This window comes from Podarcis bocagei (genome assembly GCF_964188305.1).
Source record: "Podarcis bocagei genome assembly, chromosome: 1".
NCBI lineage: Eukaryota > Metazoa > Chordata > Lepidosauria > Squamata > Lacertidae > Podarcis > Podarcis bocagei.
Window position 1 is genome coordinate 130,584,316 of NC_138125.1, and position 15,497 is coordinate 130,599,812.

A 15,497-nucleotide genomic window follows, 5' to 3' on the forward strand; every position below is an offset into this window, starting at 1 on the left:
ATAAATAGGTACCGCTCCGGCGGGAAGGTAAACGGCGTTTCCATGCGTTGCTCTGGTTCGCCAGAAGCGGCTTAGTCATGCTGGCCACATGACCCGGAAGCTGTACTCCAGCTCCCTCGGCCAATAAAGCGAGATGAGCACCGCAACCCCAGAGTTGGCCATGACTGGACCTAATGGTCAGGGGTCCCATTACCTTTATCTTCTTGAAAGAGACCTAGCTTCTTCTTGTTGAATAATTTGCACATTCCTGACAACACCCTAAGCCTCTGGCATCTTCATAAAATCCTCCACCTCACCCACCCTAGGGATGGGTGAATCCATTTCAATTTCTCTCAGTTTCTCATTTTTCTAATCCTAAAACCAGTTCTCCAAATTTCCACACCCAGTTTGCAAAGTCCTCAGGGAAATTCGTTATTATAGTGCAAATTTCTCCTAATACAGTCGTACCTTGGTTCTCGAACAGAATGCGTTCCAGGAGTTCGTTAGACTTCCAAAACTGTTTGAAAACCAAGAAGCGACTTCTGATTGGCTGCAAGAGCATCCTGCAGCCAATCAGAAGCTGCAGAAGCCACACCAGATGTACAGTTTCTGAAAATCGTTTGAAAACCTGAACGCTCACTTCCAGTTTTCAGTCATTCGGGAGCTGAAACGTACAAGTTCCAAGGGGGCAACCAAGGTATGACAGTAGACACATCTTTTTAAAGCAAGTTACTGTAACACAATAGATTTGTATCTTATCTCTACTAATATATACACTTGTATACACACTTTATCCTAGTACATGCATTTTTGTACACTTTACTGCAAAATTCAGAGAAGTGTTAATTTCAAAAGATGGTTGTGTTCCAGTTCACATATTGTTTCATAAAGTGTGAATTAGGTAGAAGAGGAGGAGTTTGGATTTGGTATCCCGCTTTATCACTACCCTAAGGAGTCTCAAAGCGGCTAACATTTTCCTTCCCCTTCCTCCCCCACAACAAACACTCTGTGAGGTGAGTGGGGCTGAGAGACTTCAGAGAAGTGTGACTAGCCCAAGGTCACCCAGCAGCTGCATGTGGAGGAGCGGAGACGCGAACCCGGTTCACCAGATTACGAGTCTATCGCTCTTAACCACTACACCACACTGGCTCCTCCTAGGTAATTCCATTTCTCCTCCAACCCTCTCCTCCCATGCAGAATCCCTCACAAGAACCCAGGGCATCTCCTCACCTAAAACTGTGGACAAGCTCCTTGACTCTTGCTTAGGTTCCAGAACCTTACATTCTTGGGACCAGACCTTTTGGGTTCCACAGCAGCTCCAGAACGTGCTTAGTTTATCCCAATTCCTCAGCGTGATAGAGTTCTTTCTCCTGGACAGATGGAACCATTTCAGCTTGGGAAGGGAAGAGAACGCAACTTCGCCCGCCCTGCTTTCCTTATGGCTATAGAAATGTTCAAACCTCCGGTCCTGGGGCTTGGCATTCGATGAAGCTGCAGCATCCTGGCTGTCGCTTCCTCCTTTCCCCAGATCTTGTTTGGAGTTGCTCTTTGAAAACAGCTTCTGCAGCTTTGACAGCCTATTTTTTCCCCCAAAGATATTTATTAGAGTTTAAGAATTACAAAAAAAGACAAAAAAAAAAAAAGAAATACAAGCAATGAACAGTTACAAAACCTCAAAAACAAAAGAAAATACAATAAAACAAAACATCAACAGTACATCAAAACATTAAAAAAGAAAAAACAGAAACATTTAAAAAACACAAACCTTAAAAAAAATAGAAGGGAAAATAGAAAAACAAAACAAAACAAAAAAAGACCCCGTATTTTCATATCCTTATCTTTCATTTGCTTATTTCCTCGACTTCCTCACACCTCCTTTTTTTGTATTCTAGTTCAAATAATTGTTCCAGCAAGTCCTTTCCCTCTTTCTCAAATTTAGTTCCATAATTTATCTTAACGCAATTTAACCTTAAGTTTTGCACCTTTACCCGTTGTCAATCTATTCATACTTAATTCTTTATAACATTTCTGCTAAAGTCATATAACTTCTTTCCAGCATCCTTCTAACATTCATTAAGCTTTGACAGCCTAAAACAGAGTGGGAGAAGATAGGCTGGCAGTATCCTCCTACTCAACACGCCTGGACTGAACCGGGGCCACATGTGCTTGCTATCATAGGCAAATAGGCTATCTTGTGAAGGAAGTGCTTGAAGGTTTAGATCAGGGCAGGGGGGAGCTAATACACTGTTGGACTACAACTCCCATCATCCCTGGCTGTGCTGGCTGGGGATGATGGGAGTTGGAGTCCAAGGACACCTGGAAGGCACTGTGGTGGTAAACATGGTTATGATTATTGACTATTTGCTATCGCTAGCTATGCTGTGCACAGAACCTGGCATTGCCTGGGGAGAAAGGAGCTCCCCTCAGACTGCCCTAGACAAAGCTGGAACCAGAAGGCAGAATCAGCTAAGAAATCCAACTTACATTTCCCCCCCTCACACACTCAGCCACACACCCTCTCTCTGTCTCAATATAGAAATGTTAGAAGCGGTCACAAAATGGCTAACAGAAGCATGAAGCTTCTCTCCTGCCAAATCACCTTTGCTCACCTGACACGTTCATGAGGCGTGTAGGGTGTGTCACAATGACCTTAGCAACCTAGCAACTGCGGCCATTGTTCCTCTGACATTACATTCATTGATACAGTGAGGGGGAAAAGTATTTGATCCCCTGCTAAAATTGCCCGTTTGCCCTCTGACAAAGAAATGACCAGTCCATAATTTTAACGGTAGGTTTATTGTAGCTGTGAGAGACAGAATAACAACAGGAAAAAACCCAGAAATCCAGAAAACAAAAGTCAGAGTTTGATACACTGCTGTATGAACCACTATGGAGAACTGCAAGAAAGTTGAGAAAAAAAGAAAGGGGAAAGACAAGAAAAAACAAGAGGTAAAAAAGAAGAAAAGGACTCCCGTTTGTTTCAAAGCATCTATGAAATCTAATAAATGTTAATTAATTGACAAGGCACTATTTTCCCTAAATATACTACATATAAAAGGTAAAGGTAAAGGTACCCCTGCCCGTACAGGCCAGTCTTGACAGACTCTAGGGTTATGCGCTCATCTCACTTAAGAGGCCGGGAGCCAGCGCTGTCCAAAGACACTTCCGGGTCACGTGGCCAGTGTGACAATGCTGCATCTGGCAAGCCAGCGCAGCACACGGAAACGCCGTTTACCTTCCCGCCAGTAAGCGGTCCCTATTTATCTACTTGCACCCGGGGGTGCTTTCGAACTGCTAGGTTGGCAGGCGCTGGGGCCAAGCAACAGGAGCGCACCCCGCCGCGGGGATTCGAACCGCCAACCTTTCGATCGGCAAGCCAATCCCACAGCGCCACCCGCGTCCCATACTACATATAGAAGCCTACATTTTGCTTATTGTTTTTATTTGCTTAACTCTAAATAAAGTAGAAATTCACATTATACCCACCAAAGATCTGTGACTTGAATATAAATAAATTGCACCTCAGATATAGTAAATTGCTACGCAAATGAATGTTTTTAAACAAATATCACCTGTTTCATAATTAAGTTGCAGTCCAGATGCCTTCTGAATATAAATCAAAACATTTCTGGCCAAATTGTGGAGTTTTACAATTCCATAAAATTTTGTGTGTGGTGACAAAACTCAACATGAGAGCAGGGGTGCCAACTTTAATAAAATATTGGGGGGGGGCAGGCTATGTTCACATGACACCATGCATGCACACCATTTGAATGGCAGTGCCCATCAACTTTGGGGGGAGGGCAGCCCCCTCAAATATTTTATAGGTGTGAAGCCCCTTAATCCCTAGAAGTTGACTCCTCTGCGTGGGAGAAGCTTCCTGCCCTTGCACAAAGGCGTGCTTATTTTTTTGCCTTCACTCCAGATGCTTTGAGGACTTGGGCCGTGTAAAAGGTGTTACGGTAAAATCTGGGTGCGTGAGTGCACAGCCACCCAGCTCGTCGGACAGAGTCCGCGGGTCCTAGCGGAGAAGAAAGGAGCTCAGCCGAACACAGGAGCAAAATACGAAGATCCGAGTTTATTGCGCAACAGGTTCAAAATGGCATTGAACCCCGAGTATGGGGTGACATAGACTTTTAAAGGTTCCCTCCATAACCCAGAATACAGTGCAGGAAACGTCATGAATACATTATGGGAAGGTCATGTTTCGTGAATTACATCATGAATATATTTCACACGTCATGAATAGATTAAGGAAGGGGTGGGATTACATTCATTAACATTTCGGATGAGGGAGGGGGAATATGCAGAGCAAGAAATATACATAGATAAACATTTATTGAGTACCGGTGGTGGCAAGACAATGGGTCAGAGATATGCATCGTCTACCACCTAATATTGCCTAGAGGAAAGGTTTGGCGAAACGATCTGACAGGATTAGGAAGTTCCTGCGTACGTGACCTGCCGCTTTGGGGATTATGGAAGTAGAGTCCAGGGGGAGCTGAGTTGAATGACACCGAGAGCAAGGAAATCGGAGCTGCGGTTGATTTTATATTAATTTCTAAAGATTTCAATGATCTGTAACTCATTCCGTAATGTAGAGGGAAAGCAGAAGCAGGATAGATACATTGTAACAGGGTTTTGACAAACGGAAACAGAATGGATACATTGTAACTGGATTTTGACAGTTTTACGAGGTCCCTGGTTTCGGATCCATTGTTCTCGCAGTGGGGGGCCGTCAGCAGCTTGTCAGGGGTGAAATGAGGCGTGCAGTAGCTCCCTGAGCTAGCTCCTGCAGGATGAATGCATGGCTGTGATTGGCTAAAGCGCGGCCATAGGAATCAGCGGAGAAACAGAAACACTCAGTCTACTCGTTCTAAGTATGGAGCGCAGATAGGCATAGGAAAAGATAGGGAATATATTCGAGCTTATTTCGCTCGCAGAAAAGGGGGGGGGATCTGGGAAAAGTGTGGTGCTTGTGCAACGGTGAAGGGGTTTGAGGGTGAGTGTGCGGTGGCACCCTCGAGGTCATTGCCTCGGACGTTCAAGGAGAAGGGGGGAGAAGGAGGCACCCCCCCCGGTCCGTATCAGTCCCCCATTCGGAGATAGATTTGCATTAAAGTTCTGTAAGAACCTGCAAATCCTTTCTCCGCACCATCGGAGCACTAAAGTTCGGTGATCTCATATTCCCCTTCCCCCAAATGCCTCATCTGTACGTAGTCTGGGAAGGCGGGAGTATGTCGGGAGCGGGAATAGGCTCGAAGAGGAAAGGAGTTAGGCGAAGCAGAGTGACGGAGGAGAGAACAGCAAGGGGTAATACAATGCATGGTACAACATAGGATAGAGACACAAAGAAAAACAGTTAAAATGATGAACAACACGACTTTCAATAGTTGTCTGAGCCATCCTAGCTTGGGCAACCATCCCCACAAGTCTACATCGGATAGCCCCTCGTGCTGGATATCGTGGAGCTTCCCTGCTAGTTCATGAATGTTGTTTAAATGTCCAGTTATATTTAAGGTCTGGTCAGTCACATACGTGCAGCATTCTGTGCCTATTAATGCACAGGTGCCTCCTTGACTGGACAAGAGGAAGTCTGTCGCAATCCTCGTCTGTAAGCTCAATTGTCTTACCTCGGATAGCTCCGACATGAGAGAGTCTGTGATCTGGGTTGCCTCCTGCATGAATTTTAGAAGGATGTCGGTGAGTCGGAGAATATCCACATGATTTGAGCCGGCACCGTAGGCGGGGAAAAGTGCCCGGCCTACGGTCTCTCCATTTGCAGCGACGTCAGACAGATCTGACAGCTCTTTCTGCTCTCTCTTATTTCTTTGCCTTCCAGGGGGTAGGTGTGGAATTATCCTAATTCCGGGAACGATGTAGCCGACGAAGCAGGATCCAGACATATGTGGGCTTACCCACGTATATGCGCGATGTCCGCATACCCAGAATAAGCCGCTGAGGTAAGACTCCATTCTGCCTGAAGCAAAAGTCTGCAGCAGTGTGGAGTCCGTGGGTTGGGGCTTCCAGTCCAAGGGGTGTCCAACGACAGCGGCCCAGGCGGTGGTGAGGTTAGGAAAAGTCCGGAGATCCCTAGTGTTGGTGACGGTGACTAGTCCAGTTGGTAGGATTTCAAGAGCGTAGGTACATGTACTGGATCCAATGAAGGTTCCTTCTCCAGAGAAGCGGCGGCAAAGGGGTCCCTTTGTAGGGCCTGTGAGGTAGAGATACTGATGTGTCAAGTTGAGCGCGGTTAAGTTCCAGGACATAACATTTCCAGAGCGAAATTGCTCCAAGGTCACTGGTACTGGGACAAGTGGGAGGCTCTGCTGGAGGTGACTGGGTGCGTGGGCACAGATCCAGCAGTCTTGGTAGGGTGCTTCTTTTGCCACCTGGCTGAGAAGTTTAATGTAGGAATTTTGCTCCCAGGAAGAAAGGAGGTCCTCTCCTGGGAGTGCAGAGTCTGTGCCAAATTGTCTGGGTGCTGTACTGACTGGATGAAGTGGGTCGGTGGTATTTAATAGTCGCCTGTCTCTGGCGATTCCGCCGCATCTCAGGGGTCCGACGTGGTCCCAGGAAGGGGTGTGTGAAGGGTGTATGGGGTGGTGCCATCCTTCGAGATATTCGGCCCCTTTCCACTCATGAGTGACCCCAAGGTTCCATAAGCAGCAGAACCGCCGCAGGCAGAGTCCCTGGAGTTGAGGCTTCCGGGTTTCTGGGGTAGAGAGGAGACACTGGAAGCCGAAAATCAAGTTTCCAGAGGGGTGGTTGGAGTCCGTGTAAGCGTGAGAGGCCCCTCCTATCTCGACTTCGGTCCAGTTTGGGTTTTGTGTGGTCTCTCCATTTTTGTAGAGGAGGTAAGTCCCGTTATGGCAAGTCAGGCGGTATGAAGAATGGTCTAGAGTGAGGGCGGCAGACCCGATACGGCGTAGGTCCTTGTTTCGGATGAAAAGTTCCCAGTACTCGTCACTGGTGAGTCGGGGTACTAGAGAATGGCGCAGTAGGGTCCGAGACTCAGGAAGGCAGAAATCAAAGTCCCCCATTCGGTCAGGGTTAGACCTTCCCCCTGTCTCGACCTCGTGATAGTCCAAGAAGTGATAGTCTGTTCGCAATCCTGTGCAGTGGTCCGACAAGGTAAACATGACCCTGGATAAGGCGGCGAGAAGAAGGGCGGCGCAGGCAAGACCCATGGCCGGTGTGCGTGTAGGGAGAGATATAGTTCAAAGCGCGGCTGTCAAAAGAAGGTGTCAAATGAAGCGGTGACGTAGAGAGCTGTCAAGCGGAGCTGTCAGATGAAGTGGTGACGTAGGGAGCTGTCAAACGAAGCTGTCAGATGAAGCGGTGACGTAGGGACCTGTCAAGCGGAGCTGTCAGATGAAGCGGTGGTGCAGGGAGCTGTCAAACGGAGCTGTCAGATGAAGTGGTGACGTAGGGAGCTGTCAAGCGGAGCTGTCAGATGAAGCGGTGGTGCAGGGAGCTGTCAGATGAAGCGGTGGTGCAGGGAGCTGTCAAACGGAGTTGTCAGAGCGTTTGAAGCAAAGCTTGATAGCATCGGTGTCTGGGACGATCTCGGACGTCCAGTTGGATGTCGTGGTGTCAGGTCCGGTCTGTTGAGCCCGATCTTGGCCCCGATCTGCTGGTCCGGTCTGTTAAGCCCGATCTTGGCCCCGATCTGCTGGTCCGGTCTGTTCCTCGTCGTCGATGTAGGTGTCCGGTGTGGAAGGTGGGGTCGTGTAGGTGTAATCTTCTCCGGAGTCCTCCGGCGTTTCCTGGGGTGGTGGTGACCCTTTGCACCTCATGTGGTGTAGCCAGGCGCTCTTTTCCCCTACCTTCACGGCCGTCGGAGAGGTCAGTAGTACCTGGTAAGGGCCTTCCCACACAGGTTGGAGGGGTACCCTCTGGTATGCCTTGACGATGATCCATTCGCCTGGATGGAAGGAGTGGGCTTGGACGTCGATGGGTAGATTTTGTCCTTCGATGGCCGCGTATTTGTGAAGACGCTGTAGTTGTGTCTGGAGCTGAACAATATAATTAGTAAGTTCTGTTTTCCCCACGTCTAGTTCGGAGAGGGGGTATGAAGCATTGTATACGGGAGGAGGTCTCCCGAACAAAAGTTCAAAAGGGGAAAGTTTCAGACGTTCAGTTGGGGCGCTGCGTATGTTGTGAAGGACCAGTGGAAGTGCGTTTACCCATTTCAGCCCCGTGAGTTTACAAAGTTTTCCCAACTGTGTTTTTATCTCCTGGTTCATGCGTTCTACTTGGCCAGAGGACTGTGGGTGGTACGGCGTATGGAGGTCCCACCTGATTTGGAGAGCTCTGGCCACTAGTTGCACTACTTCGGCGGTAAAGTGAGTTCCCCTATCGCTGTCTAGGCGGCGGGGCATTCCGTATCGGGGAATAATGTCCTGTAAGAGGGCCATAGCGACTACCGATGCGGTGGCTTTTCGGCAAGGGAATCCCTCCACCCAAGAGGAGAATTGGTCCACTATAATCAGAGCGTGTTTAAAACCTTGGCATTGGGGTAGATCAATGAAGTCAAGCTGTAGGCTCTCAAAAGGAACAAAGGCCCATGGTCTAGCTCCTGGTGGTTTTCTAGGTTCGCGCTTAGGATTGAATTGGTGGCAGGTAATGCAATTTTTTGATGCTGCTGCAGCGGCGGCAGCTATCCCTGGAGCATACCAGGATCTAATTATGTGTTCCATTAACCTCCCCTTTCCCCAATGTGTCCGTTGGTGAAGAACCCTCACTAATTTTGGAGTCCAGGCCTTTGGAAGGACAGTTCTTCCATCGGGGAGGGTCCAGATACCATTATGTTCCGTGGCTCCTAGGGATTCCCACATAGCTTTTTCATCCTCTGGGGCAGATTTGTAAATTTGAGTTAGATCTAGGTCAGCAGGGAGTTGTAAGGCTTGAAATTCAGATTCATCATTTGGGATGCGGAGGGCAGCTATTTGGGCGGCCTTGTCGGCTCGTCTATTACCTCTGGAGACCGGATCTCTGCCTTTAGTGTGTGCTCTGCAATGGACGACTGCTATTGCACTAGGTAAATGGATTGACATGAGGAGTCTTTCTACTAGGGCTGCATGTGAAATTTGGGATCCGGCTGCAGTTAAGAAGCCTCTTTGAAGCCAAATTTGTCCGGTTGTATGCACTAGTCCAAAACAATATTTACTGTCCGTGTATATGGTTACCCTTTTGTTTTCAGCAATCTCACAGGCACGTATGAGAGCGATTAATTCGGCGGCTTGGGCACTGTACTGCGAGTTGATTAGGTTTGATTCTAGTACTTCGAAGTCAGAGACTACTGCATACCCAGTCTTTCTAACCCCGTCGATGACTTTGGAGCTGCCATCCGTGTAGAGTATGAGGTCGGGATTCTCTAAGGGAAGGTGGTCTAAATCTTCTCGGGGTTTCTCGGCCTGGCGGACTATGGTGGCACAGTCGTGATGTGGGGTGCCATCATCCGGGAGGGGTAATAAGGTAGCTGGATTTAGGGAATTTACTCGCTTAATGGTGACGTTGGACGGGGTCAGTAGGAGGGCTTCATATCGGTTGAGGCGGGAATTTGAAAAGTGGTGGCATCCTCTTAGGGTAAGGAGGGTTGAGACTGAGTGAGGTACATGAATGGTGATTTCATGACCCAGGACTGTTTCTTGAGCCTTCTCGAGGAGGATTGCAGCAGCGGCAATGGCTCTTAGGCAACTGACTGCCCCCTTTGCGGTGTTATCCAATTGTAGGCCGTAATAAGCTACTGGTCTTTCTTGGTCCCGGAATGATTGGGTTAGGACACCGGACGCTACCCCCATTTGTTCGTGGATGAACAGGTTAAAGGGGATGCGGTAGTCAGGCAGTCCTAAGGCAGGGGCAGATCTTAATTCTCGTTTTAGTCTTTCAAAAGATTTATAGGCTTCCTCTTCCCAGACCAGTGTGTCCGGGTGATCTTGGCGGGTCATGATAGTTAAAGGCTTGGTGATTTCACTGTAGCCGGCAATCCATGCCCGGCAAAAGCCAGCCATCCCAAGGAAGCCGCGTAACTGTCGCTTAGTTTTTGGGAGGGGAATTTTAGTGACGGCTTCTATTCTGTCAGTGGCTAAACTTCGGGTGCCTACTCCTAGGATGTGCCCGAGGTATTTTACTTCCTGTTTGCAATATTGTAGCTTCTTGGGGGACACTTTATGTCCCTTCTTCGCTAACTCAGACAGGAGATGTTTTGTGTCAACTTTACATGCCTCTTCACTAGTAGAACACAATAAGAGGTCGTCTACATAGAGGAGGGCGGAGTTAGCAGGTAAACGTATATCTTCTAAATCTTGATGTAGCACCGCGGAGAAAATTGCGGGCGACTCCACATAACCTTGGGGCAGTCTTGTCCACGTTAATTGGCTGGGTCCCCAGGTGAAGGCAAAGAGGAATTGGCTGGCGGGGTCGAGGGGTATGCTAAAGAAGGCGGAGCACAAGTCCGCGGCGGAGTACCACGTTGTCCCTGCCGGAATGGCATTTAGAAGGGAGTTTGGGTTACCCACCACTGGGTGGCGGGGTATGACGAATTGGTTTACTAGTCTTAAGTCTTGAACGAAACGATATCGGACTGGGGCCCCTTCCGCTGAGGGCTTTTTTACTGGAAGTACTGGGGTATTACAGGGTGAAGCACATGGAATTAGGATCCCTTTTTCGAGGAAATCTTCAATCATTGGGGTTAATCCTTCGATGGCTTCTTTGGGCAAGGGGTATTGTTTGGTGCAGGGGAAGGGCAGGTCGGTCCGGTAGGTGATTTTAACCGGGGTAGCTGATATTAAAAGTCCCACCGAGGTTGATTCAGTGCCCCATAAGGAAGAGGGCAATTCCTTTTCTAATTCCGGGGGGAGTTCGGGAAACTGGCGGTCCGATTTTGCTTCCTGTATAATGCCTTGGAAGGCGGTGACGGAATGTTCGGGCATATGTAGGTAGATGCCGTCCGCGGAACATTTTATGGTGGCGTTAAGTTTGCAAAGGAGGTCCCTACCGAGGAGGTTCACAGGGCTGCTGGTTAGGAGGAAGGTATGTTCTGCTAGTAGGGGTCCGAGGGTGACTTTGGCTGGTTGTGAGAGTGGGCACGTGCGGGGTATCCCATCCAGTCCCATTACCTTTTTTGTTACTGTCCCTGGTTGTAGATGGCTGTCGGTTAAGGTGGAATATGTGGCCCCCGTGTCTAGTAGGCACTGGTAGGGATGACCATCGATCTCTATAGTGCAAACAGGATCTTCAGATGACAACGCCAGCATGGGACAAATGGTTTGGGTAGGGCTGGGATCCCCTTCTGGTTGTCAATAGTTATCTTGATCATCAGGTGGTGGTTGATTTGGGGGGTGTAGGGAGGGAGCGGTGGCATCTGCCCATGGGTGAGTAGGAGTATTCATGGTCGGCATTTGAGTTCGTGGGCCCGGTTGAGTTCGTTGAGGCTGGGGTGTTGGATTCGGGGGTATTTGCGGAGGATAGGCTGCCGGTTGGCGAATTGCGTATCCCTGAGTTGGATTGGGTTGCGGAGGGAAAGGGGGGTGGTTTGCTCGAGCAGGGAACGGTTTTGAATCCTGCCCCCGTAGGATGGTGTGTTGAGGTAGGGGCAGAACCTTTTTATGTGTCCTTCCTGCCCGCAGTAGTAGCACCCTCCATTGGTCGGTCCCCATTGCCTGTAGGGATTGGGTGGTCCTCCTCCCCTTACCCCCTTTCCTCGGTGGAAGCCTCTATTTCGGTTAGGATCTTGGGTAGCTTCCATACTTAAAGCCAAGATCTGTTCTGTCTCGGTTTTTGTTTCTTTCCGTTTCCTCTCGTCTCGGGAGTTATAGACGGATTTTGCGATGGATAAGATCTCGCTAATGCTTTTTCCATCGTATCCAATTTGTAGATTTAATGCCTTTCTAATGTCTGGACAGGCTTGGTCCTTAAAGAAACCTTTGACTATCACCTCATGTTGGAAATTCTCAGGGTCTATTCCCCCCCAAGTTTTGATGGCAGAAACCAGTCTGGTATAATAATCAGACGGGTGCTCATTCGGCCCCTGCATTACTGTTTGGACCTTGGTCCAGTTAACGGTGCGTTGTCCGGCCGCCTTTACGCCATCCAGGATGGCTTTCTTAAACAGGTTCAAGCACCAAATCCCATCTGTGGTGTTGTAGTCCCATGTAGGTTCTACCCGGAGGCACTGTGCTGAGAGAGCCTCCAACCCTTGGGGCCGTCCCCTCTGGTAATCTGGCGATTCTATTGCTTCTCCAGCCTTGGCTATAATGTCTGCTTTTTCTGCCTCGTTGAAAAGGGCATTCAATAGGACGTGGACATCTGGCCAGGTGGGGTTGTGGGTGGAGAAGATGGCACTAATCTGTTGGTGGCATTTGTCGGGGTCGTCCCTTAAGGAGGGCATCTGGTTTGACCAAGTTACGAGGTCAGAGGTGTAGAAGGGGTGGTGGGTATAAACCATTCTCGGAGGTCCATCGGGTTGGAGGGGTGGTATTGGTAAGGCCCTTAAAGGCATCTGGACCGCGGTAGAGGTTACGGTTGAGCTCACTTGGTCAGAGGTTCCTGAGGCCTCCGTGTTCTGGTCTAGGGGTTGTGCTGTGGGCTCGTGCGGCGCTGAGGGGATGGGTTTATTTTTAGTTTGGACGGGATCCTCTATGGAGTTGCGGGACATCGGAGGGGGGATTTTTATCTTAGCTTGACCGGGGTCCCTCTGGTCCTTTTTAGCCTGTAGTCTTGTAACTCTTTTGTTTTCGTTCCCTTGTGCCCCTTCATCCCCCGTTTCTTCGTCACTACTCGAACTGTCGCTAGGGGCAGGTGGTGTCGGTCTCCCGTAGTAAAAGGGAACCAGGGCTTGCTGCGCATCGTCATCTGCGATGTGTCCCTCATATGGGGGGGGCATGGGCTGTCGTCCAGGGTTCATTATAGGTAACTGGTACGAGGCTGTACCTTCTGAAGCTTGGAGCAACCCCCTTACGGTCTTAAAGGTGGCCCAATATTCCAATTGGCGAGGTTTTTCCTCCATTAAGTACTTTTTTAGATGGTTCAGGCGGTCTTCATGAAACGACCCTCCCGCCGGCCAGCGTAGTTCTGGCTTAGAGGAGGCAGTACTGGCGGGCCAGATTTCAGAACAGAGGTCCTCTAGTTTTTTCTTCGACAATAGTTCATGGCCAGGAATCGACTTCCAATACGTGATGACAAATTGAAGAGGGGAGTCAGGGTCCTTCTGAGATTTGGATGGCTTCCTGGAAGCCTTCCTCCCAGAGTGAGCCTGCTCATGCTTGGAAGCCTGGGTACCCATTTATGATGCACACGTGTCTAGACAGAAAGAGGGGAAAGAAAGGGGTCCGTAAGGATTGGTACAGGGACGTATAGTAAAGGAGAGGGTGGGCTTCTAGTTGCCTGGCAACTTCTTTTAGAGGGTTTTTTAGAGAGCTCTAGCTATCCGGTTCCTTATGTTCCCTTTTCCGATTTCCTTAGTTCCTTATAACCTTATAACCTGGGGTCCCTTTCCACTCTGCCGATCCCGCCCAATTCCTCATGGGCTATCCCTCCTGGCAACCTCCTACCTATCGTCACACTCTCAGGAAAAGGGGCCCTACTGAACGCCCGCGCCGTGCGGTGCCAGATCGGGTGGTCCCTGGATAGAATTTCGGGTCGAAAATCCCCCTTGCTTTCGGAAGCGAGCTTACAGTACACGTGGTATGTAGCCCGACCGGTGCGGCTGGGATTAGGATAGAAAGCAAGACCACTTCCTGCCCCCTAGAAAGGACGCTCAGGAAGTTCGGAAAGAGAGCTCCAACCCCTTGCTTTCAACCGGGATACCCGTTGCGGAGAGTCGGCTATCTTTCAAGTCGGGTCTCTCCGTCTTACTTTCGGGCTCCCGATTGGTGCGGCTGACTGGAGATTTTGAGGAAAAGAGATAGAGCTCAGAACCCCCCTTTCGGGTTGAGCAGCGGTCCACGGTCTCTCTCACTAACCGGACCAAGAGAAAGGCAAGAAGGAGCGATAGAGAGGAGGGCAGAGAATTCAGTTGCCAGGAGACTTCCACCCCCTTCCCACCAGTGCACTGGACTTTCCTTTTTCCTTATACTCACGCGTCTTCTATGATGATCCCGGGATCGATGAGCAAGCCGGCTGGATCCCTCTTTGCTCCCCGACTGAACTCCGGGGCTTCCGATTACCGCCCGGAAGATGGCCGGAGGTCCAAAGGATCTTCCCGAGCAAAATGGCCCGGTGCCGGCTGAAGATTTCGGGGGCCCCGGTCAGCAACACGGGAGAACCGCAAAGCAAGCCCCACGTTGGGCGCCAAATGTTACGGTAAAATCTGGGTGCGTGAGTGCACAGCCACCCAGCTCGTCGGACAGAGTCCGCGGGTCCTAGCGGAGAAGAAAGGAGCTCAGCCGAACACAGGAGCAAAATACGAAGATCCGAGTTTATTGCGCAACAGGTTCAAAATGGCATTGAACCCCGAGTATGGGGTGACATAGACTTTTAAAGGTTCCCTCCATAACCCAGAATACAGTGCAGGAAACGTCATGAATACATTATGGGAAGGTCATGTTTCGTGAATTACATCATGAATATATTTCACACGTCATGAATAGATTAAGGAAGGGGTGGGATTACATTCATTAACATTTCGGATGAGGGAGGGGGAATATGCAGAGCAAGAAATATACATAGATAAACATTTATTGAGTACCGGTGGTGGCAAGACAATGGGTCAGAGATATGCATCGTCTACCACCTAATATTGCCTAGAGGAAAGGTTTGGCGAAACGATCTGACAGGATTAGGAAGTTCCTGCGTATGTGACCTGCCGCTTTGGGGATTATGGAAGTAGAGTCCAGGGGGAGCTGAGTTGAATGACACCGAGAGCAAGGAAATCGGAGCTGCGGTTGATTTTATATTAATTTCTAAAGATTTCAATGATCTGTAACTCATTCCGTAATGTAGAGGGAAAGCAGAAGCAGGATAGATACATTGTAACAGGGTTTTGACAAACGGAAACAGAATGGATACATTGTAACTGGATTTTGACAGTTTTACGAGGTCCCTGGTTTCGGATCCATTGTTCTCGCAGTGGGGGGCCGTCAGCAGCTTGTCAGGGGTGAAATGAGGCGTGCAGTAGCTCCCTGAGCTAGCTCCTGCAGGATGAATGCATGGCTGTGATTGGCTAAAGCGCGGCCATGGGAATCAGCGGAGAAACAGAAACACTCAGTCTACTCGTTCTAAGTATGGAGCGCAGATAGGCATAGGAAAAGATAGGGAATATATTCGAGCTTATTTCGCTCGCAGAAAAGGGGGGGATCTGGGAAAAGTGTGGTGCTTGTGCAACGGTGAAGGGGTTTGAGGGTGAGTGTGCGGTGGCACCCTCGAGGTCATTGCCTCGGACGTTCAAGGAGAAGGGGGGAGAAGGAGGCACCCCCCCGGTCCGTATCAAAGGTAACCATTTCAAATATGGTTGTTGCCAGTTCTATTTTTCTAGAAAAGAGAGGTGTTGGAACTCACCACAAACCCTTGTTCTC

General features: G+C 49.3%; 1 protein-coding gene across 1 annotated transcript in view; it reads right to left on the reverse strand.

The window, feature by feature from the left end:
- LOC308580885 (maestro heat-like repeat-containing protein family member 7) overlaps positions 1-15,497 on the reverse strand; it is a 35,538-nt gene extending 20,041 nt beyond the window's left edge. Inside the window, exons 1-2 of the mRNA XM_081183155.1 lie at positions 15,481-15,497; positions 1,210-1,556 (exon numbers count right to left, since the gene is read on the reverse strand). The gene's annotated coding sequence lies outside the window, so the exon portion shown is untranslated. The remainder of the gene's footprint in view (positions 1-1,209; positions 1,557-15,480) is intronic.